This window comes from Rutidosis leptorrhynchoides, chromosome 4 (assembly GCF_046630445.1).
Source record: "Rutidosis leptorrhynchoides isolate AG116_Rl617_1_P2 chromosome 4, CSIRO_AGI_Rlap_v1, whole genome shotgun sequence".
Lineage (NCBI taxonomy): Eukaryota > Viridiplantae > Streptophyta > Magnoliopsida > Asterales > Asteraceae > Rutidosis > Rutidosis leptorrhynchoides.
This window is the reverse complement of record NC_092336.1, coordinates 232928098-232953319: the sequence shown is the minus strand read 5'-3', so window position 1 is coordinate 232953319 and position 25222 is coordinate 232928098.

The window sequence follows — 25222 nt, the reverse complement described above, 5'->3', positions numbered from 1 at the left end:
TACTAGGTCATTCATGTCTCAATTTTTAAGTTTCGTGTCCTAAAAGCGCATTAAATGTCTCTCGGGAACTCCGACCATACCGAGTTCATAGAATTTTCAGATACAGTATAACCAGGGATCTTAATCCTATGAAGTAGTTAATTTCATATAGGTGGACAAGTCCTAATCACAACCTAGGTTGGTCAATCCTTAAGATGCTAGTATACAAATCTATCAGACTTCCTAGTTCAGTATTACGACAGTAATCGTACTAATTTAACATAATTACGCTAACCTAAACTTCTATCATGGCAACATACAGATTAATTAAGCTATCATGGCAATATCGGAACGCATTATTAAACATAAAAATTAAGAACACATGTTTAATACAAAAGACAAGCGTTTCGGATAAAAACCTGAAAAGGCCGAAGAAATCTGTGCGAGATCGCTGGGACTCGCCGGGATATCCTTCGGAAAATAAAAGCTAAACTAACTAATACTAAAAACTAACTAAACGCTTGAAAATATAAAGTGAATTACAAATTGAGTGTGTATTGAAATGGATGGAGAAAACCCTTTAAATAGACTTGAAATTTTCCTACAAACGGCTGGCATGCCGTTTGACAGGCCGTTTGACAGGCCGTTTGGCAGGCCGTTTGCTAGGTTTGCCCATTTAAGGTGCCCGTTTGATCTGGCCGTTTGGCAGGCCGTTTGTAAGCCAGGCAGGCCGTTAGGCAGGCCGTTTGGCAAGCCGTTTGGTCTGCCTGGTCAGGTCAGCTGATTTTCACTGGATCGTAACTTGATTTCTTGTCTTTCACCGTTTTTGCTCTAGAATCTTCGTTTTAGCTCCGTTTTTCTTGATTCTTTTTGCATCGCCTTCGTAATTACTTAATCTACAAAATCAACTAAAAAAGCGATAATTTTGCCGACAAAGTTTGAACCTTTATTGTTCTAGGGCTTAATATTGGGGGTAAAAATGTGACTTTTTGGCCGATATCAAATACCTCACACTTAGCTTTGCTTGTCCTTAAGCAACAAGCGGGAATATAAAGTTCTTTCGAATATATTCTCCCTTGCCCTCCCCATGGATCTTTTTATTATGCCTTCATCAGAAGTCGTCACATCTTTCGAAAGTATTAGAAAAATTTTCGAGCTTCGATGATTCGGTCACTAGATTTCAATTTCGTCCATAGTAGAAAAAGCGTACTTTCCAACTCTCAGATGTAGAGTATACATGATCAGGCTCCTCACTAGCAGATCACTCATATCACTCTGGTGTTTAAGGTGTCCTATTCTAATTTTATTGTCGCTCAGAAGCCAGTCGTGTCACAGTTCTCATCATAGGCTTGGTAAAGCATCGATATCTCCACCGGTTAAGTAAGGACGGCACTGATCTTCTTCCTAGGCATTCTTTCAAGAGGAAGACGGGTTGTAGGGTTTGGTTGGAAATTTTAATGGATTGGTGAAAGGTATCCAGATCTTTTGATTTCGAGAGAATTGATAGACTTTGATTCTTCAGAGTATCCATTTTTGGATAAAGAGTGGCTTGGAATCCGTAAAAAGTTTTCTTCGGAAGAGGCAGATTTTGCTAAGACTTTGTCTAGAATTTTCTTTGGCTCCTCCAGTATCCTTCTTTAGGGCAACTTCTCGAGTTTTTCTTTGCCTTTATTTATAGAGACATTGCTCTTTCATCAAACATTTTTTTTTGTTGAACATTTGTCTTTTGTTCCTGGTGCCCAGAGAGGAAGTGATAATCCACTGAAAATGGGTCTTTGACCTATCAAAAACAATCAGGGGTTCGAAATCTTTTAACAAGTGCTTTTGAAGTGAATTTTGATCGATCTATCTCTTCATTAATCTCTGGATCTTTTGATAAATGGAAAGGGGAATGAAGGTGAATAGTGTATTTTTGGAAGTGAATTTGGGGTGAATATTTCTGATTCATCAACTCTTTATGTGAGTTGGTTGGTTTAAATTGCGTGGAGTGGAAACGGAAACGGATGACTTTTTGTCTTCTCTATTCAAAATGATTTCGGAAGGAGTATCGCACCTGCACCACGTATGGCGCTTACTAACCATTGGTCTTGAAACGTATGTCACAAATAAGTTCTAACTTGAACCGTACACCGGCACGCTCATCAGTTGAAATGACAAAGTACTGAAGATTTGATGGGTCATACAAATACTTTGGGTCCAAGATTCCTTACCTTTTGAGAGTAGGGGTCATGCTTGATCATGCGTAGCCTTTACATATTTTTCTAAAAGAAATCTTTTGACACAAAACATCAGTTTCAGCTTAATCGTTTCGTTCTAATGAATGTTCCAAAAACTGATTTCTAGCAATTTTATTGGATCTTTTGGTCAAAAGGTAAGAATTTTTCGAAATCACCCAATATCCATTGCTTAATTACTTTTTAGACAAAAGAATTTTTCAAAACTTGGCGTTTTACGGTTACTCATCCTTTAAACCTTTACCCATTACCCCACACTTAGAATAACATTGTCCCTAATGTACTCTAAAAAAGAATATTTTAATACTTTATAAATTAAGGACATTGTCTTCTAAAATTTTCAAGTTATTTGCGGAGGTTACCCCACACTTAGAGATTTTAGTGCTTAATAATTGAAATAGGTTTGAGGAAGGATTACTTCCCTATGTTCATGTTACTATATATAACTTTTTAAAACAATGCTGAGTCGGCGCTGCGAAGTATCCAAAGAGATCATCATCATCCTCTAGTCTCGGCAAATACTCGAGTGGTTGCCCTATATCCAACTCATGGCCTAGTAGTGAATCCAGATAGAGGTCTGACGATGACTCTAGGTGTGATAGGCTCGGGAAAGGCTCCTCATCAGGTATGTTCCTGGTAATCTCAAATGCATGGGTCGTGGGTGGCTCAACTGATATGGGAATTGTGACTAAGTGACAACCCTCAGGTAGATCGGTCACTGGGACTGGCTCTATGACTGGAGCAGGTGGCGTGATGGGAATAGGAGTAGCATGTGCTGGGATGGCAGCTGAAGCTACTGAGCTTGGCATTTTTGCCTGAACACATTCAACAAACTTGTAAGTACTAAGCGCAAGTATGGCGCTTAGTTGTTAGTACACAGAGATAATAATTTTAGACTGAAAATAATTGAAATATAAAATAAAATAAAAGGATAAGCAAGGGGTGCCTCCCAAGAGCGCTTTGTTTATCAAGTCGTTACAGCTAGACCTTTCTTTGTCAGATCTTCAGAATGGATCAAAGGAGAAGAGGTTCTCCTCCTTATGGTGGTTTTCTAGATAAGATTTTAGCCGGTGGCCGTTGACTTTGAAGTTGCCAGTAGGTCCTTCCAATTCTATGCTCCGTGTGGAAAATCATGTACAACATTTTATGGGCCACTCCATCTTGATCTAAATTTTCCAGCGAACTTCTTGAACCGAGAATTAAAGAGCAGAACTTTATCTCCAGGAGCGAACTTTGTAGGAATCAATTTTGCATCATGTGTAAGTTTCGTTCGTTCCTTGTAGATGTATGACGTTTCGGTGAGTTCATTCATCTGCATCTTCCGATGCTTAGCGGTAACTGAGGGATCGAGGTTGCAGGTCTTCGGCGCCCAGAGAGCTTTATATTCGAGTTCCAGCGGAAGGTGATAGGCTTTTCCATAGATCATGCGGTAGGGTGTAGTCCCTAGAGGATTCTTGTAAGCAGTCAAAAATGCCCACAGAGCATTGTCTAGTTTCTCGGCCCATTTATTTCCATGATGGCCGACACTGCGTTCTAGGATTCTCTTGAGTGCTCTGTTCGTGACCTCTGCTTGTCCGTTAGTCTTCGGATGATAGGCAGTGGACATTTTGTGGGTAACTCTGTATTGTTGCATCACCTTCATGAATTGAGTATTGCAGAAGTGTGTACCTCTATCACTTATTATAGCGCGGGGAGCTCCAAATCGGTAGAAGAGTCTCTTCAGGAAGTTGGTGACGACCTTGGCATCATTGTTTGGAAATGCTTGGGCTTCGACCCATCTGGAGACGTAATCTATTGCTACGAGGACATATTCTTTCCCATTAGACTTTGGGAATGGCCCCATGAAGTCTAATCCCCATATATCGAAGATATCGCAAGCTTGGATGCTGATAGTTGGTGCCGACGTCTCTGGGCTCTCGGTGGGCAATGATCTAAGGATGGGGCCAAGGATATGGTGGGATGTTAAGCTGCCCTACTGCATGATGTGTGAAATGCTGAAAGTTCTGGAGCATCGAAGACTCAACAAACCACTTATCCGGCCCAGGTTTATCTCCTATATGATAATGATACGGCTCGTAGTATGGTTGGCTACCATGATGTACTAGTGAATGTCTCTGTGTATCAATATCGGTGGGCTCACCATGTGAAGTGGGATCATCCCGATCACCTAGTTCCTGCGAACCTAGAACTCTCCTCCTACAGTCCCTAGTTCTAGAGTCGAGGCTAAAACCTCTAATCACCACATTAGGTACAGTCCGATCGACTGAGCCTCCAACCCCTGGGTTAGCCAGAACTATCAGCTGCTGATTCTGGATCCGAATAAACTGCCAATTGTTCAGCAGTTTGTACCCAATCTCTTCTGAATCAGACTCTCTTCTATAACCTATTTCTTCTATAGTACCCAAGATGTGCATCCTCTTAAGTGATCTCGTGACAACAACTCTTAAAACTGGCTCAGCCATGCGTGGTGCAAGTTTCTCAACAATGAATGCCTGAGCCAAAAGGTATGCAACCTGCATGTTTCGATTCTGGAACATGGAGTGCATAAGCTGCATAGTAATTGTGATGACTCCGCTATGCTGGGTCTTCAGGAAGATTGTCTTTGCCAAGAGGTGATGAAGGATTCGGTGAACTGGGTTGATGAAACTGGAGGCCTTTTTCCCAGACCTCCAAGCTGCTTGATCAGTGGTATAGGTTTGCCAGAAAATCTGATGTTCGACTGATGTGTCTAAAGAAGTGTACCCATGCTTAAATTCCGGGCGGTTCAAGTGAGAACTCTTGCACAGTTCCAGATGATGGGTGAACTGTGTAAGAGTAAGTTGGTGAGTGATGTTTCGATGGCGGAAGTGGATACAATCACGAGTGTTATACTCGTCTGGATCAACATTCGCCTCAAAATGCCACTTGGCCATAAACTCTGTAAACGGCTCCTGATACACACGCTCATTGATCTCAAACAATTTCAGCAAGGCGCTGTATGTATTCCCATTTTCTCGAAAACTTAAGAGATTCCTCAATTCTTCCACCCACCCACATTGCTCCATTGTCTCCCAGTTAATGTACTTATTGTGCCCTTTCCGCTTATTTATCCAATTACTCATAAATGGCTTATATATCCCCAGGTTATCATATCCGTGAATAGAGTGGGGTAATTCGTACTCATCTGGAAGCTGATGTCGATGTGCCATCAGCAATAATAATGCAATGAAGGTTATGTTCCAAAAATACAAGACTTCTCATAATAATGGGATACGAAAAGTGTATAATTTTTCGAAAAAAATTTCGAAATGAAGGTTTTAAAAATGGCACTTTCCATATCCCCGTTATCGACAATTATAGCCAAAATTAGCGCAAACAATATCTAAATCAACTATAAACATATTTTAAGAAAAATTCAAAGCGTACACGTGATTGCAACAAATAATGCTAAAAATAATAATTATAGTGAGTTAATCTTAATAAGCAATTTTATCTGAAGTTTGATGATTTTTAAGCATATAGCAATCATAATGATCATTTTTAATTACCTTAAATATTTTAAAACATCAAACTCTTCCTACAATGCCTTAGAGTCGTGATTTAAAACTATTTCTATCGAAAAATATTCATTTTAGCAAAAACGTACATAATAAGAAAAATCAAAGACTAGGTTCCAAATTTATTTTCAAGTCAATGATATCTTAATTTTAACTAGTTTTCAAGTTATCCTAAGTTTTAAAAACATTTTAACATTAGAAAAATCGAAAGCCTAATTTTGTACATTTTGTAAAATTTGCAATTTTCAACCAAATGATCCTAAATTGTTCCAAACTTGGTCCTAAGTGTTTTAGGTGAATCATTAAGCCTAAATAAGCTAGTAAAACAACACAATTCCAAAAATTTCATCAATTTCTATCATAGAACACGAATTCACGAATCGTATGCCAAAAGTTAACCAAAATGCCTCAATCGAACCTAAAAACTAGCATACAACAATCACATTCTCTAACTAAGCATGCAAAGAATCAAAATCAAGCATAAAACACGAATTTTTTCAAAAGTTAAATATTTAACCGTAAACAAAAATTCGATTTTAACCGTGAAAATGCACCTTATTGGCGAAATTGACAACGGAAATGAGTTTAGAAGGCACGGGAGGCTTAGATTGGAGCATTGAATTGTTAAAATTGCTCAAGGTTTGATGATGGTGGTGGTGTGGGTGTGTTCAGCCGAGAGCAAGGGGAAAGGGGAGAAGGAAAAAGAAAGAAAAAAAAAAGAAGAAGAAGAAGAAGAAGAAGAAGAAGAAGAAGAAGAAGAAGAAGAAGAAGAAGAAGGAAAAATAAGAAGAAAAATGGGCCCGTGTGGCACACGGGCTTATTTTCCCGACCCGACTCGTGATTTTTATATTTTAATATTTTAAATTTTATCACCAAGTTTATAAAAGATTTATAAAATTTTCTAAATATTTTAATCGGGTTATTTTTATATTCTAAACTAAAAGTTAAAAGAAAAAGACAAACGAACAGAGTAAAATAAAAATTCTTATTTTATTAATAACACAAATTACATAGGTTCCACAACTAAGTTCCAGAAATTACGCGGAAAAAAAGATAAATTTAAAGCTTCTTTGACCATCAAGAGTAAATCAGCGAAGTGTACTGAAAATATTTCGAAATCACTTAGCATTTTGTGCTCACGCTTTTGTAAATCCCCGATTGTCATCCATTAATTTAACCAAAGCCCTTCTAACTTTTTTAATGTTTAAAATTCCATCCCTTGGTCCAGTATCCCGATAATTAAGTTCGAAAAGAACTTTTAACACTGTGTCTTGAAATAGAAGATCTTCAGTGGAGTCAGGATTACCGATAGTAAATTTAAAGTTTTCAAATATTTCTCGAATGACCTTTCTTAACGGAGTTTTGAATGGAAATTTTGACTTAGTGAGGATTTGCACGAGTTCAGAATATATTTCCTTTCTTTTTGCGAAGAAATTCTGATGTATTTTTCCTCGGTTGAATCGGGAAAAACTTCGATTAATCTTTTAATGAGAAATGATGCTGGATCAAAGTAAAAGAAATCTCGATCTCTATATTTTGAAATAAGGTTAGGTTTTTTGCTTTCAATCCAAACTTCTAATTGAGAAATCATTGCGGCGATATAACGGTTGATATGAATATGAGAAAATTCCTTATCATTGATATAAGGTAGAAAAAAATTGAAAAATGACTCTAAATCACATTTGAGATCAATTTCTGCATCCCGATATTTGACAAAAATATCTTCCCCACATTCCTTTAATAGTTTGTAAAGAGAACGAACTTGATTACGTAGCTCTTTTAATAGGTTTATTTGAAACTTTGAAAATGAAAAATCTGAGGAATAGGGGTGCCTAATGAATTCTCTATAGATGTCTAACCTTCTGCTAGGATCTAACAGATTTCCAGTAAACGGAGGATCTGAGTTATCAACGTGTCGTTTCTCTTTTGAAATATATTCAAACAAGTCTGGGTATTTGAAAATAGTTGGGTATTCTTCCCGTATTTCATCTTCCATAATGAGGAGTTCATTAACACTGAATCTCCCTTTTGGATCGTGAAGAGGGTCGAACCATAGTTCATTTAAGTAAAACTTATCTAAAAGCAATGAAATCTCTAAGTCAGATGAAGTTATCCAGCTTCTTGGACTACAAGGATCAAGAAGTAATTCTTGATGAGATTCATCAGGGTTTAGATTCATTTCATTTTTATTTTTATAAAGAAAAACTTTTCCGGTTTCCGAAGTTGTGGGAGAGCAACTGTCTTTCGCACTTTCTTCGTAGTCGGTTAAGTTTGACTTGTAATCTACAGAAATTAATACCAATAATAAAATTTTATTTTTGTAGTTTTAAAAAGGGTTTACCATAATGGCGGCTTTAAATCCTATACCGACAAACTTTTTGTGTATTAAGCATATGTGTTTCTCATCAATTATCTTTGAAACAAGTGGCCAGATCGGCAACGGAGAGGCAGGATCCTTTTGGTTCCAATATAATTAGAGACTATTCAGAAAATCCAACAACCAAGTCCGTGTATAATTGTCTTTATTAGACGCCACTCAAGAATCTCAGATATCTTGATAGAATCAACGATTACCTAACAAACATGAAATTTGATCCCTGGCGGCGTCGCCAAAAACTTAATCCTCCTATGATATGGCCGAAACAGACGGTTTTATTGATGCAGTGTCGTTAGGTCACAAAACGTCAGAATCAGTTACCAAAAGGGAGTAATGGTTTTATTATTTATATTTAGATGGGTTTTCCTAGCTATATTTCACCTATTTGTTTTCCTTTTAACGAGTAAGTGGTAAGTATAACTTAGGTTCGTATTTTTGTATGTGAGTAATGTGGGAAAAAAGTGCTTAGATAGTTAACCCTAGCGACAAGTGGTGATAGATTAAACTTAAACTAAAGTAATATAAACTATAAAGATAAAAAGGGATAGGTGTGAAGAATAGGATACTGAGGGAGAACTGTTAAAAGAGTTTAACTTCCTAGAATAAACACTAAACCTCAATCAATTGGGTTAAGAACCTAATCAATTTGTCACTAAGAGTTTAGGCTTTGAAGATTCTGGCTAAGACGGATATCCCTACTCCCAATGTTAACCTTAGAGGGTTTAAATGACCTTGAGGATAGAATCCTAGGTACATGAATAAAGTGGTATATCCCTAAAGGACAGTCTCAGCTTTTCTTAATCCTATTTGGTTTAACTACAGTAACATTCCTCCACTTAATACTAAGCTATGCCTTAACATTAACAGATGTGCAATCTTAGATATCCTAAGGTACTGCTAATTGGGTTAAAGGTCTCTCCTTTGCGATCACTTACTCAACCCCGGATCATCTTACAACATCTCAAGAACGTTGCTTCTGACGCGAATCATGTTTTTAAGTACGCCAGTATTCACTAAACTCTATATTTCCTACTCTAATCACAACCTAAATGAGAAGTTCTTATTTGACGGATAAATGATTAAACGTACGTAGGTACTATTTCTCTATTGTGACGTTAAACATACATAACTACTTACCTCGTATCCTAGGGTTGATCAGATCCTATTACTAGGTTATATCTACGTGAGTAAATGGAAAGAGTGGTCCGTAAATTAGATTTGTAAACCGTCAAGGTTTCAGCATAATAATAGCATAAGTTTCAGATAAGATATTCAACATATAATAAACATTTGTAACAGATAGAAAAGCATGCAAGATGAAAGCAACTTAAAGTAACAAGATAGCTTTATTAAATTAAGGAAGGCGTTCACCGTATACAGACGAGATCTGGACCATTTCAAGTGCTGACATCCTCTAGACAGCTCCTAGTACAATCTTCGGCGTTCGCCTCCGGGTACTTAATTTCCCACTCGGAGGTGAGAAGGCCTTGAAAGCTTCTAGTAAGAGAGTGTATTGTAGTGAAAGAGTGTGAAGAGGTGTGCGGAAAATGGATGATAAAATGCCCTTTAAATAGATTTGGTTTTGGCAGGCAGGCCGTATGGCTATCCGTATGGCCGGGCCGTATAACCAAGAAAGCCGTTTGATGTGGCTGTTTCTGATGTTGGCAAGCTGCATGACAGGCCGTATGGCTTGCTAATTTGCTTATTTCCGGGATCGTAAATTGTCTTTCACTATTTTCGCTCTAGAATCTTCGTTTTAGCTCCGATTCTCTTGATTCTTTTTGCATTGTCTTCGTAATTACTAAATCTACAAAATCAACTGATAAAGTGATTATTTTTTGATAAAGTTTGTAACTTTATTATTTTTGGGCTCTAATATTGAGGTAAAAATATGACTTTTTAGCCGATATCAGATCCCTCAGAACCTCACTAAGGTGGAGTGTAATAGCTGACGCATCATGAAATGTCCCGTTCTTATTGATTAAAAACGTTCCATATTAATTGATTTCGTTGCGAGGTTTTGACCTCTATATGAGACGTTTTTCAAAGACTGCATTCATTTTAAAACAAACCATAACCTTTATTTCATCAATAAAGGTTTAAAAAGCTTTACGTAGATTATCAAATAATGATAATCTAAAATATCCTGTTTACATATGACCATTACATAATGGTTTACAATACAAATATGTTACAACGAAATAAGTTTCTTGAATGCAGTTTTTACACAATATCATACAAGCATGGACTCCAAATCTCGTCCTTATTTAAGTATGCGATAGCAGAAGCTCTTAATAATCACCTGAGAATAAACATGCTTAAAACGTCAACAAAAATGTTGGTGAGTTATAGGTTTAACCTATATATTATCAAATCATAATAATAGACCACAAGATTTTATATTTCAATACACATCCCATACATAGAGATAAAAATCATTCATATGGTGAACACCTGGTAACCGACATTAACAAGATGCATATTTAAGAATATCCCCATCATTCCGGGACACCCTTCGGATATGATATAAATTTCGAAGTACTAAAGCATCCGGTACTTTTGATGGGGTTTGTTAGGCCCAATAGATCTATCTTTAGGATTCGCGTCAATTAGGGTGTCTGTTCCCTAATTCTTAGATTACTAGACTTAATAAAAAAGGGGCATATTCGATTTTCGATAATTCAACCATAGAATGTAGTTTCACGTACTTGTGTCTATTTTGTAAATCATTTATAAAACCTGCATGTATTCTCATCCCAAAAATATTAGATTTTAAAAGTGGGACTATAACTCACTTTCACAGATTTTTTACTTCGTCGGGAAGTAAGACTTGGCCACTGGTCGATTCACGAACCTATAATAAATATGTACATATATATCAAAGTATGTTCAAAATATATTTACAACACTTTTAATACATTTTGATGTTTTAAGTTTATTAAGTCAGCTGTCCTCGTTAGTAACCTACAACTAGTTGTCCACAGTTAGATGTACAGAAAAGAAATCGATATATATTATCTTGAATCAATCCACGACCCAGTGTATACATATCTCAGTATTGATCACAACTCAAACTATATATATTTTGGAATCAACCTCAACCCTGTATAGCTAACTCCAACATTCACATATAGAGTGTCTATGGTTGTTCCGAAATATATATAGATGTGTCGACATGATAGGTCAAAATATTGTATACGTGTCTATGGTATCTCAAGATTACATAATATACAATACAAGTTGATTAAGTTATGGTTGGAATAGATTTGTTACCAATTTTCACGTAGCTAAAATGAGTAGTTTTTACCAATTTTGTTTTGCTCGCCATTTCTTCGCTTCTAATCCGTTTTGAGTGATTTAAGCGGCCACGGTTTCGTATTGAACTTGACTTTATGAAACTAAACAGAAAAGGTATAGGTTTATTGTCGAAAATACAAGTTACAAGTTGTTTTTGAAAGAGGTAGTCATTTTCGTCGAAAGAACGACATCTTGATGACTGTTTTGAAAAAACATACTTTCACTTTGAGTTTAACCATGATTTTTGGATATGGTTTCATGTTCATAAGAAAAATCATTTTCCCAGAAGTATAGCTTTTAAATCAAAGTTTTTCATAGTTTTTAATTATCCAAACCAAAACAGCCCCCGGTTGTAACTATGACGGCGTAAATCCGATTTTATGGTGTTTATCGTGTTTCCGGGTTTTAAATCATTAAGTTAGCATATCATATAGATATATATCATGTGTATAGTTGATTTTAAAAGTGTAGTTAGAAGGATTAACTTTATTTGCGAACAAGTTTAGAATTAACTAAACTATGTTCTAGTGATTACAAGTTTACCACTTCGAATATGATAGCTTTTTATGTATGAATCGAATGATGTTATGAATATCATTACTACCTTAAGTTCCTTGGATAAACCTACTGGAAAAGAGAAAAATAGATCTAGCTTCAACGGATCCTTGGATGGCTCGAAGTTCTTGAAGCAGAATCATGACACGAAAACAAGTTCAAGTAAGATCATCACTTGAAATAAGATTGTTATAGTTATAGAAATTGAACCAAAGTTTGAATATGATGATTACCTTGTATTAGAATGATAACCTACTGTAAGAAACAAAGATTTCTTGAGGTTGGATGATCACCTTACAAGATTGGAAGTAAGCTAGCAAACATGGAAGTATTCTTGATTTTATGAAACTAGAACTTGTAGAATTTATGAAGAACACTTAGAACTTGAAGATAGAACTTGAGAGAGATCAATTAGATGAAGAAAATTTAAGAATGAAAGTGTTTTTAGGTGTTTTTGGTCGTTGGTGTATGGATTAGATATAAAGGATATGTAATTTTATTTTCATGTAAATAAGTCATGAATGATTACTCATATTTTTGTAATTTTATGAGATATTTCATGCTAGTTGCCAAATGATGGTTCCCATATGTGTTAGGTGACTCACATGGGCTGCTAAGAGCTGATCATTGGAGTGTATATACCAATAGTACATACATCTAAAAGCTGTGTATTGTACGAGTACGAATACGGGTGCATACGAGTAGAATTGTTGATGAAACTGAACGAGGATGTAATTGTAAGCATTTTTGTTAAGTAGAAGTATTTTGATAAGTGTCTTGAAGTCTTTCAAAAGTGTATGAATACATATTAAAACACTACATGTATATACATTTTAACTGAGTCGTTAAGTCATCGTTAGTCGTTACATGTAAGTGTTGTTTTGAAACCTTTAGGTTAACGATCTTGTTAAATGTTGTTAACCCATTGTTTATTAAATCAAATGAGATGTTAAATTATTACATTATCATGATATCATGATGTATTAATATATCTTAATATGATATATATACATTAAATGTTGTTACAACGATAATCGTTACATATATGTCTCGTTTCAAAATTATTAAGTTAGTAGTCTTGTTTTTACATATGTAGTTCATTGTTAATATACTTAATGATATGTTTACTTATCATAATATCATGTTTACTATATATATATATATATATATATATATATATATATATATATATATATATATATATATATATATATATATATATATATATATATATATATATATATATCCATATATATATGTCATCATATAGTTTTTACAAGTTTTAACGTTCGTGAATCACCGGTCAACTTGGGTGGTCAATTGTCTATATGAAACCTATTTCAATTAATCAAGTCTTAATAAGTTTGATTGCTTAACATCTTGGAAACACTTAATCATATAAATATCAATTTCATTTAATATATATATAAACATGGAAAAGTTTGGGTCACTACAGTACCTACCCGTTAAATAAATTTCGTCCCGAAATTTTAAGCAGTTGGAGGTGTTGACGTATCTTTTGGAAATAAGTGCGGGTATTTCTTCTTCATCTGATCTTCTCATTCTCAGGTGAACTCGGGTCCTCTACGAGCATTCCATCGAACCTTAACAATTGGTATCTTGTTTTGTTTAAGTCTTTTAACCTCACGATCCATTATTTCGACGGGTTCTTCGATGAATTGAAGTTTTTCATTGATTTGGATTTCGTCTAACGGAATAGTGAGATCTTCTTTAGCAAAACATTTCTTCAAATTCGAGACGTGGAAAGTGTTATGTACAGCCGCAAGTTGTTGAGGTAACTCAAGTCGGTAAGCTACTGGTCCGACACGATCAATAATCTTGAATGGTCCGATATACCTTGGATTTAATTTCCCTCGTTTACCAAATCGAACAACGCCTTTCCAAGGTGCAACTTTAAGCATGACCATCTCTCCAATTTCAAATTCTATATCTTTTCTTTTAATGTCAGCGTAGCTCTTTTGTCGACTTTGGGCGGTTTTCAACCGTTGTTGAATTTGGATGATCTTCTCGGTAGTTTCTTGTATTATCTCCGGACCCGTAATCTGTCTATCCCCCACTTCACTCCAACAAATCGAAGACCTGCACTTTCTACCATAAAGTGCTTCAAACGGAGCCATCTCAATGCTGGAATGGTAGCTATTGTTGTAGGAAAATTCTGCTAACGGTAGATGTCGATCCCAACTGTTTCCGAAATCAATAATACATGCTCGTAGCATGTCTTCAAGCGTTTGTATCGTCCTTTCGCTCTGCCCATCAGTTTGTGGATGATAGGCTGTACTCATGTCTAGACGAGTTCCTAATGCTTGCTGTAATGTCTGCCAGAATCTTGAAATAAATCTGTCATCCCTATCAGAGATAATAGAGATTGGTATTCCATGTCTGGAGATGACTTCCTTCAAATACAGTAGTGCTAATTTCTCCATCTTGTCATCTTCTCTTATTGGTAGGAAGTGTGCTGATTTGGTGAGACGATCAACTATTACCCAAATAGTATCAAAACCACTTGCAGTCCTTGGCAATTTAGTGATGAAATCCATGGTAATGTTTTCCAATTTCCATTCCGGGATTTCGTGTTGTTGAAGTAGACCTGATGGTTTCTGATGCTCCGCTTTGACCTTAGAAAACGTCAAACATTCTCCTACATATTTAGCAACATCGGCTTTCATACCCGGCCACCAAAAATGTTTCTTGAGATCCTTGTACATCTTCCCCATTCCAGGATGTATTGAGTATCTGGTTTTATGAGCTTCTCTAAGTACCATTTCTCTCATATCTCCAAATTTTGGTACCCAAATCCTTTCAGCCCTATACCGGGTTCCGTCTTCCAGAATATTAAGATGCTTCTCCGATCCTATGGGTATTTCATCCTTTAAATTTCCCTCTTTTAAAACTCCTTGTTGCGCCTCCTTTATTTGAGTAGTAAGGTTATTGTGAATCACTATATTCATAGATTTTACTCGAATGGGTTCTATGTCCTTCCTGCTCAAGGCGTCGACTACCACATTTGCCTTCCCCGGGTGGTAACGAATCTCAAAGTCGTAATCATTCAACAATTCAATCCACCTACGCTGCCTCATATTCAGTTGTTTCTGATTAAATATGTGTTGAAGACTTTTGTGGTCGGTATATATAATACTTTTGACCCCATATAAGTAGTGCCTCCAAGTCTTTAATGCAAAAACAACCGCGCCTAATTCCAAATCATGCGTCGTATAATTTTGTTCGTGAATCTTTAATTGTCTAGACGCATAAGCAATCACCTTCGTTCGTTGCATTAATACACAACCGAGACCTTGCTTTGATGCGTCACAATAAATCACAAAATCATCATTCCCTTCAGGCAATGACAATATAGGTGCCGTAGTTAGCTTTTTCTTCAATAACTGAAACGCTTTCTCTTGTTCATCCTTCCATTCAAATTTCTTCCCTTTATGAGTTAATGCAGTCAAGGGTTTTGCTATTCTGGAAAAGTCTTGGATGAACCTTCTGTAGTAACCAGCTAGTCCTAAAAACTGGCGTATGTGTTTCGGAGTTTTCGGGGTTTCCCACTTTTCAACAGTTTCTATCTTTGCCGGATCCACCTTAATACCTTCTTTGTTCACTATGTGACCGAGAAATTGAACTTCTTCCAACCAAAATGCACACTTTGAAAACTTAGCGTACAATTCTTCCTTCCTCAATACTTCTAACACCTTTCTCAAATGTTCACCGTGTTCTTGGTCATTCTTTGAGTAAATAAGTATGTCATCAATGAAAACAATGACAAACTTGTCAAGGTATGGTCCACACACTCGGTTCATAAGGTCCATGAACACAGCTGGTGCATTAGTTAAACCAAACGGCATGACCATAAACTCGTAATGACCGTAACATGTTCTGAAAGCAGTCTTTGGAATATCATCTTCTTTCACCCGCATTTGATGATACCCGGAACGTAAGTCAATCTTTGAATAAACATATGAGCCTTGTAGTTGATCAAATAAGTCGTCGATTCTCGGTAGTGGGTAGCGGTTCTTGATGGTAAGTGTGTTCAACTCTCGATAGTCGATACACAACCTGAATGTACCATCTTTCTTCTTGACAAACAAAACAGGAGCTCCCCACGGTGATGTGCTTGGTCGAATGAAACCACGCTCTAAAAGTTCTTGTAATTGGCTTTGCAGTTCTTTCATCTCACTGGGTGCGAATCTGTAAGGAGCACGAGCTATTGGTGTTGCTCCTGGTACAAGATCTATTTGAAATTCAACGGATCGATGTGGGGGTAATCCTGGTAATTCTTTCGAAAATACATCGGGAAATTCTTTTGCGATGGGAACATCATTGATGCTCTTTTCTTCAGTTTGTACTTTCTCGTCGTGTGCTAGAACAGCATAGCAACCTTTTCTTATTAGTTTTTGTGCCTTCAAATTACTAATAAGATGTAGCTTCGTGTTGCCCTTTTCTCCGTACACCATTAAGGGTTTTCCTTTTTCTCGTATAATGCGAATTGCATTTTTGTAATAAACGATCTCTGCTTTCACTTCTTTCAACCAGTCCATACCGATTATCACATCAAAACTCCCTAACTCTACTGGTATCAAGTCAATCTTAAATGTTTCGCTAACCAGTTTAATTTCTCGATTCTGACATATATTTTCTGCTGAAATTAAATTACCATTTGCTAATTCGAGTAAAAATTTACTATCCAAAGGCGTCAATGGACAACTTAATTTAGCACAAAAATCTCTACTCATATAGCTTCTATCCACACCCGAATCAAATAAAACGTAAGCAAATTTATTGTCAATAAGAAACGTACCCGTAACAAGCTCCGGGTCTTCCTGTGCCTCTGCCGCATTAATATTGAAAACTCTTCCGCGGCCTTGTCCATTCGTGTTCTCCTGGTTCGGGAAATTTCTAATAATGTGGCCCGGTTTTCCACATTTATAACAAACTACATTGGCATAACTTGACCCGACACTACTTGCTCCGCCATTACTCGTTCCGACACCATTTGTTCCTTTCGTTCTGTTAACCCCTGGTCCGTAGACCTCACACTTCGCCGCGCTATGACCATTTCTTTTACACTTGTTGCAAAATTTGGTGCAGAACCCCGAGTGATACTTTTCACACCTTTGGCATAGCTGCTTTTGATTGTTATTGTTGTTAGGATGATTGTTGTTGTTGTTGTTGTTGTTGGGCCGTTTGTTGTAGTTGCGATTGATGTTGCGATTGTTGGGATAGTTGTTGCGATTATTGTTGTAATTGCTGTTGTTGTTGTATTGGTGATTCTTATCACCGTTTTCCTCCCACTTTCTTTTGACTTGCTTCACATTGGCCTCTTCAGCAGTCTGTTCTTTAATTCTTTCTTCAATCTGGTTCACTAGTTTGTGAGCCATTCTACATGCCTGTTGAATGGAGGCAGGCTCGTGTGAACTTATATCTTCTTGGATTCTTTTAGGTAATCCTTTCACAAACGCGTCGATCTTCTCTTCCTCATCTTCGAGCGCTCCCGGACATAATAGGCATAATTCTGTGAACCGTCTTTCGTACGTGGTAATATCAAATCCTTGGGTTCGTAACCCTCTAAGTTCTGTCTTGAGCTTATTGACCACGATTCTGGGACGGTACTTCTCGTTCATCAAGTGCTTGAATGCTGACCACGGTAGTGCATAAGCATCATCTTGTCCCACTTGCTCTAGATAGGTATTCCACCATGTTAACGCAGAACTTGTGAAGGTATGCGTAGCGTACTTCACTTTGTCCTCTTCAGTACACTTACTTATGGCAAACACCGATTCGACCTTCTCGGTCCACCGTTTCAATCCGATCGGTCCTTTGGTTCCATCAAATTCCAAAGGTTTGCAGGCAGTGAATTCTTTGTAGGTGCATCCTACACGATTTCCTGTACTGATAGATCCAAGGTTGTTGTTGGTATGTAGCGCAGCCTGTACTGCGGCTATGTTTGAAGCAAGAAAGGCACAAAATTCCTCTTCGCTCATATTCAAGGTGTGTCGAGTAGTTGGTGCCATTTCCTTCAAAATAGTCAAATGAAACAAGTTAATCATACAGAATATTAAGAGTAGTCAATAGTATCTCGTAGCATAATATGAACTCATTTATAAAAGCTTTTTCTTCATATTAGCGTTTTATAAGTTTAAAGTCGGGTAGTACCTACCCGTTAAGTTCATACTTAATAGCTAATATACAATTCAACTACTACAATTCTATATGAAAAACTGATTATAATAATATTCCGCGTTCAAACTTTTACACAATATTTTTCAAACTTACAATACCGCTTATTTTACATATAGCATGAAATATAGCGCACAATAAATTTGATACAAGATGGTTGTGAAGATAATTCTAGCTACTACACAAGTCGTTCAACAAAGGCAATAAAGACACGTAATTCATACGTCCAGAAACAAGTCATGCATTCTGGTTTTACTAGGACTACTTCCCATCCATGGTCTTGTGGTACATAACCGTTATGGCCGTTGATAAGACAGCGTGTTGTAACGTCGTCAAAGGGACGAGGGTTACGTAATGTCCAACAGTCCCGTAACAATCTAAAAACCTCATTTCTTACCCCAATTACCGACTCCGTCACTTGTGGGAACGTTTTGTTTAATAGTTGTAGCTCAATGTTCTTATTCTCACTTTGGTGAGAAGCGAATATTACTAACCCGTAAGCATAACATGCTTCCTTATGTTGCATGTTAGCCGCTTTTTCTAAATCACGAAGTCCTATATTCTGATATATTCTGTCAAAATAATTTCTTAACCCGTTGCGTAAAATAGCATTTGGGTTCCCCGCAATATATGCGTCAAAGTAAACACATCGTAACTTATGGATTTCCCAATGTGATATCCCCTAACTTTTGAACGAAAGCCTTTTATAAACCAAGGCATTCTTGGAATGTTCTTCGAATGTCTTACAAACTGATCTCGCCTTAAATAGTTGTGCCGAGGAATTCTGACCGACTCTAGACAAGATTTCATCAATCATGTCTCCGGGTAGGTCTCTTAAAATATTGGGTTGTCTATGCATTTTGTGTTTTTATACTGTAAAATAGACAAGAGTTAGATTCATAAAAAAAATACTTATTAATACAAGCAATTTTTTTTACATATATCATAAAGCATAAGCAAACTATATTACATATATTACACCACACGAATACAACTATCTTATTCCGACTCGCTCATTTCTTCTTCTTCGGTTTTGGTTCCTTTTGCCAAGTTTCTAGGGATATATGATGTTCCCCTAATACGAGCCGTCGTTTTCCACATTGGTTTAGAAAAACATGGTGATTTAGAGGTTCCCGGGTTATTGTCATAACTTAAGAAATACGGGTGTTGACGATACATATAAAGTTCATCGGGTTTGGAATCAAATTTCTCTATTTTTATGCCCTTTCCCTTATTGTTCTCTTTTGCCTTATTAAATTGTGTTGGGGTAATTTCTATAACATCATCGGAATCCTTGTCGGGATCCGATTCATCGGAGAATTGGTAATCCTCCCAATACTTTGCTTCCTTGGCGGAAACACCATTGACCATAATTAACTTTGGTCGGTTGGTTGAGGATTTTCTTCTACTTAAACGTTTTATTATTTCCCCCACTGGTTCTATTTCTTCTTCCGGTTCCGATTCTTCTTCCGGTTCCGACTCTTCTTCCGGTTCCTCTTCGGGAACTTGTGAATCAGTCCACGAATCATTCCAATTTACATTTGACTCTTCATTATTATTAGGTTAGTCAATGGGACTTGTTCTAGAAGTAGACATCTATCACATAATATCAAACATGTTAAGAGATTAATATATCACATAATATTCACATGTTAAAAATATATAGTTTCCAACAAAATTTGTTAAGCAATCATTTTTCAAGTAAACACGGTCGAAGTCCAGACTCACTAATGCATCCTAACAAACTCGATAAGACACACTAATGCAAAATTCTGGTTCTCTAAGACCAACGCTCGGATACCAACTGAAATGTCCCGTTTTTATTGATTAAAAACGTTCCATATTAATTGATTTCGTTGCGAGGTTTTGACCTCTATATGAGACGTTTTTCAAAGACTGCATTTATTTTAAAACAAACCATAACCTTTATTTCATCAATAAAGGTTTAAAAAGCTTTACGTAGATTATCAAATAATGATAATCTAGAATATCCTGTTTATACACGACCATTACATAATGGTTTACAGTACAAATATGTTACAACGAAATAAGTTTCTTGAATGCAGTTTTTACACAATATCATATAAGCATGGACTTCAAATCTCGTCCTTATTTAAGTATGCGATAGCGGAAGCTCTTAATAATCACCTGAGAATAAACATGTTTAAAACGTCAACAAAAATGTTGGTGAGTTATAGGTTTAACCTATATATTATCAAATCATAATAATAGACCACAAGATTTCATATTTCAATACACATCCCATACATAGAGATAATTCATATGGTGAATACCTGGTAACCGACATTAACAAGATGCATATTTAAGAATATCCCCATCATTCTGGGACACCCTTCGGATATGATATAAATTTCGAAGTACTAAAGCATCCGGTACTTTTGATGGGGTTTGTTAGGCTCAATAGATCTATCTTTAGGATTCGCGTCAATTAGGGTGTCTGTTCCCTAATTCTTAGATTACCAGACTTAATAAAAAAGGGGCATATTCGATTTTCGATAATTCAACCATAGAATGTAGTTTCACGTACTTGTGTCTATTTTGTAAATCATTTATAAAACCTGCATGTATTCTCATCCCAAAAATATTAGATTTTAAAAGTGGGACTATAACTCACTTTCACAGATTTTTTACTTCGTCGGGAAGTAAGACTTGGCCACTGGTCGATTCACGAACCTATAACAAATATGTACATATATATCAAAGTATGTTCAAATTATATTTACAACACTTTTAATACATTTTGATGCTTTAAGTTTATTAAGTCAGCTGTCCTCGTTAGTAACCTACAACTAGTTGTCCACAGTTAGATGTACAGAAAAGAAATCGATATATATTATCTTGAATCAATCCACGACCCAGTGTATACATATCTCAGTATTGATCACAACTCAAACTATATATATTTTGGAATCAACCTCAACCCTGTATAGCTAACTCCAACATTCACATATAGAGTGTCTATGGTTGTTCCGAAATATATATAGATGTGTCGACATGATAGGTCAAAACATTGTATACGTGTCTATGGTATCTCAAGATTACATAATATACAATACAAGTTGATTAAGTTATGGTTGGAATAGATTTGTTACCAATTTTCACGTAGCTAAAATGAGTAGTTTTTACCAATTTTGTTTTGCTCGCCATTTCTTCGTTTCTAATCCGTTTTGAGTGATTTAAGCGGCCACGGTTTCGTATTGAACTTGAATTTATGAAACTAAACATAAAAGGTATAGGTTTATAGTCGAAAATACAAGTTACAAGTCGTTTTTGAAAGAGGTAGTCATTTCCGTCGAAAGAACGACATCTTGATGACTGTTTTGAAAAACATACTTTCACTTTGAGTTTAACCATGATTTTTGGATATGGTTTCATGTTCATAAGAAAAATCATTTTCCCAGAAGTATAGCTTTTAAATCAAAGTTTTTCATAGTTTTTAATTATCCAAACCAAAACAGCCCCCGGTTGTAACTATGACGGCGTAAATCCAGTTTTATGGTGTTTATCGTGTTTCTGGATTTTAAATCATTAAGTTTGGATATCATATAGATATATATCATGTGTATAGTTGATTTTAAAAGTGTATTTAGAAGGATTAACTTTATTTGCGAACAAGTTTAGAATTAACTAAACTATGTTCTAGTGATTACAAGTTTACCACTTCGAATATGATAGCTTTTTATGTATGAATCGAATGATGTTATGAACATCATTACTACCTTAAGTTCCTTGGATAAACCTACTGGAAAAGAGAATAATAGATCTAGCTTCAACGGATCCTTGGATGGCTCGAAGTTCTTGAAGCAGAATCATGACACGAAAACAAGTTCAAGTAAGATCATCACTTGAAATAAGATTGTTATAGTTATAGAAATTGAACCAAAGTTTGAATATGATTATTACCTTGTATTAGAATGATAACCTACTGTAAGAAACAAAGATTTCTTGAGGTTGGATGATCACCTTACAAGATTGGAAGTAAGCTAGCAAACATGGAAGTATTCTTGATTTTATGAAACTAGAACTTGTAGAATTTATGAAGAACACTTAGAACTTGAAGATAGAACTTGAGAGAGATCAATTAGATGAAGAAAATTGAAGAATGAAAGTGTTTGTAGGTTTTTTTGGTCGTTGGTGTATGGATTAGATATAAAGGATATGTAATTTTGTTTTCATGTAAATAAGTCATGAATGATTACTCATATTTTTGTAATTTTATGAGATATTTCATGCTCGTTGCCAAATGATGGTTCCCATATGTGTTAGGTGACTCACATGGGCTGCTAAGAGCTGATCATTGGAGTGTATATACCAATAGTACATACATCTAAAAGCTGTGTATTGTACGAGTACGAATACGGGTGCATACGAGTAGAATTGTTGATGAAACTGAACGAGGATGTAATTGTAAGCATTTTTGTTAAGTAGAAGTATTTTGATAAGTGTCTTGAAGTCTTTCAAAAGTGTATGAATACATATTAAAACACTACATGTATATACATTTTAACTGAGTCGTTAAGTCATCGTTAGTCGTTACATGTAAGTGTTGTTTTGAAACCTTTAGGTTAACGATCTTGTTAAATGTTGTTAATCTATTGTTTATTAAATCAAATGAGATGTTAAATTATTACATTATCATGATATCATGATGTATTAATATATCTTAATATAATATATATACATTAAATGTCGTTACAACGATAATCGTTACATATATGTCTCGTTTCAAAATCATTAAGTTAGTAGTCTTGTTTTTACATATGTAGTTCATTGTTAATGTACTTAATGATATGTTTACTTATCATATTATCATGTTAACTATATATATATATATATCCATATATATATGTCATCATATAGTTTTTACAAGTTTTAACGTTCGTGAATCACCGGTCAACTTGGGTGGTCAATTGTCTATATGAAACCTATTTCAATTAATCAAGTCTTAATAAGTTTGATTGCTTAACATGTTGGAAACACTTAATCATATAAATATCAATTTCATTTAATATATATATAAACATGGAAAAGTTCGGGTCACTACACATCATCCACGGGTCCTCAATCTGAGGACAAGTCTACTAATGAGGAAGCTCCAGAAGGTTTAGTGACAGTGAGTTTGATGATTTCTTTTTGACGATACAACAGCCGAAGATTTTCCTACATATCAGGATGCCAATAATAAAGATCTTCTACGTTTTGCTAAGTATTTCAATATGAGTGATGAACTTTTGAATAGAAACTGTGAAGAGAAACAAAAATATGATGTCTTGCTGGATGGATTTTTGCTGATGAAAATAAATGAGAAGAAATTAGAAGCGTTAGAGGAAGAATGGAGAATCGTGTTGAAGATTAGAAAATATTGTGAGAAACCAAAGCTAGAGCCCAATTACTTCATGTTTATTAAATGAGGAGGCTCGAGAGCTGCTAAAGGGAAAATTTAGCATGGGCTAATATCAAAGCATACTATATGTATGTGATACAAAGGGAGTTTTGTGTAGATTACATCAGTTATTTTCATGAGTTTAAGTCACTTCTTTATTTCGAGCTCATGCAGATTACCAGGCTGAAGATGTTGTATTGTGATTATAAAGGGATTCTGGCCTACTTCAGATAAGGATTAGGATTGCGTTTAAATCCAAGAATTAGGAAGGATTTTGACTGCAATATCCCAAGAATTGTTATAAGACTAATCTACAATAGGTAAATCTTAACGAATTGTGAAGTTTAAACCTGCGAAGACAATAAAGAAGGTTCCTATGAGGAAAAGTCCACAAAATTTTAGTTCGAGTCCATTGGTGGTACTATGATGACCACTCTGAGGAAGTACTCATACTATTGGATTAAGATACGTGTAACGATGAAGATGTGATCAGAGTGTTAGATGCAGTTTGGTGAGAAACTGTATTGAGGCTGATATTTTTACTTTGTATTACAATCAGATTAAATTTTGTGAGGAGAACCGTGTTCAAGCAAAGCAGTTTGCTCGTGTTGCTAAAGTTTGTTATATGAACAACATGGTTATAGATCCGTTTGAAGATTGAGAATAAAATGATTGAAGACTTTTGTGTTTGATTAGAACTAGGTCTTGAGGTGAGTTTATTAGTGCATAAATGTTGTCACGACCCGGAAAAATTCGACTAATTTTAAATCAAACTCTCAATACGATAGTGTAATTTCAACACGATAAGCAAAGTCTGATAGGTTGAGTCTCAAAAAAAAAAAATTTTTGAACTGTTTCATATATTAAATTGACCTTCGACCATTCCCGACGATTCACGAACAATTACTTGTAAATAAATATGTATATGTATGTATATATGTGTATATGATAATTTGAAATAAAATACGATTTAATTATTAGAATTAAAGATGTAAAATATTATATGAAATAATAAAATTATTAATAAAATGGGTATATATATAATGTATATTAAATGAAATTATTAAATGATTGTAACCTCGTTGATCATTCGATTATTATTTAGATAAACTTAATTCCAACTTATGTGATTTTAAAAAGATAAACGATGATCCCTAATTAAGATATATAAAATTTGGGATCATTAAAAATATTTCTACTTTGAAGAGTTGAGTTTTAATACTCCGTACAGATTACTTGGAATTAAGAATAAATATTAGACACACCTTTTTGTTCAGGTTTCGAACAGGTAATGAGTGAAATAATTAAATATATTTAATCTAAAAATTTGGGATTTTTAGGAACACTTTCATACGTCAACTGTTTAGCAATGGACACGATATGTCATTTCGCGAAGTAAAAATATCTAAGTGTCGGTAATATACAGCCAAATGTAAATGTAGTCACGAGATTATTATTTAAATTACTGTGTATTCTGTTCATGAGATTACTGTTTGACACAGTTTGTTTTGTTTTCATCTGCATCATTTATATTTTAATATATAGTTGATAGATAGATATATAAACTTATGCATCGATATATATATATATACATAGCATATACACATACATACTTTATCATAGACATCCTATAACCTTGATC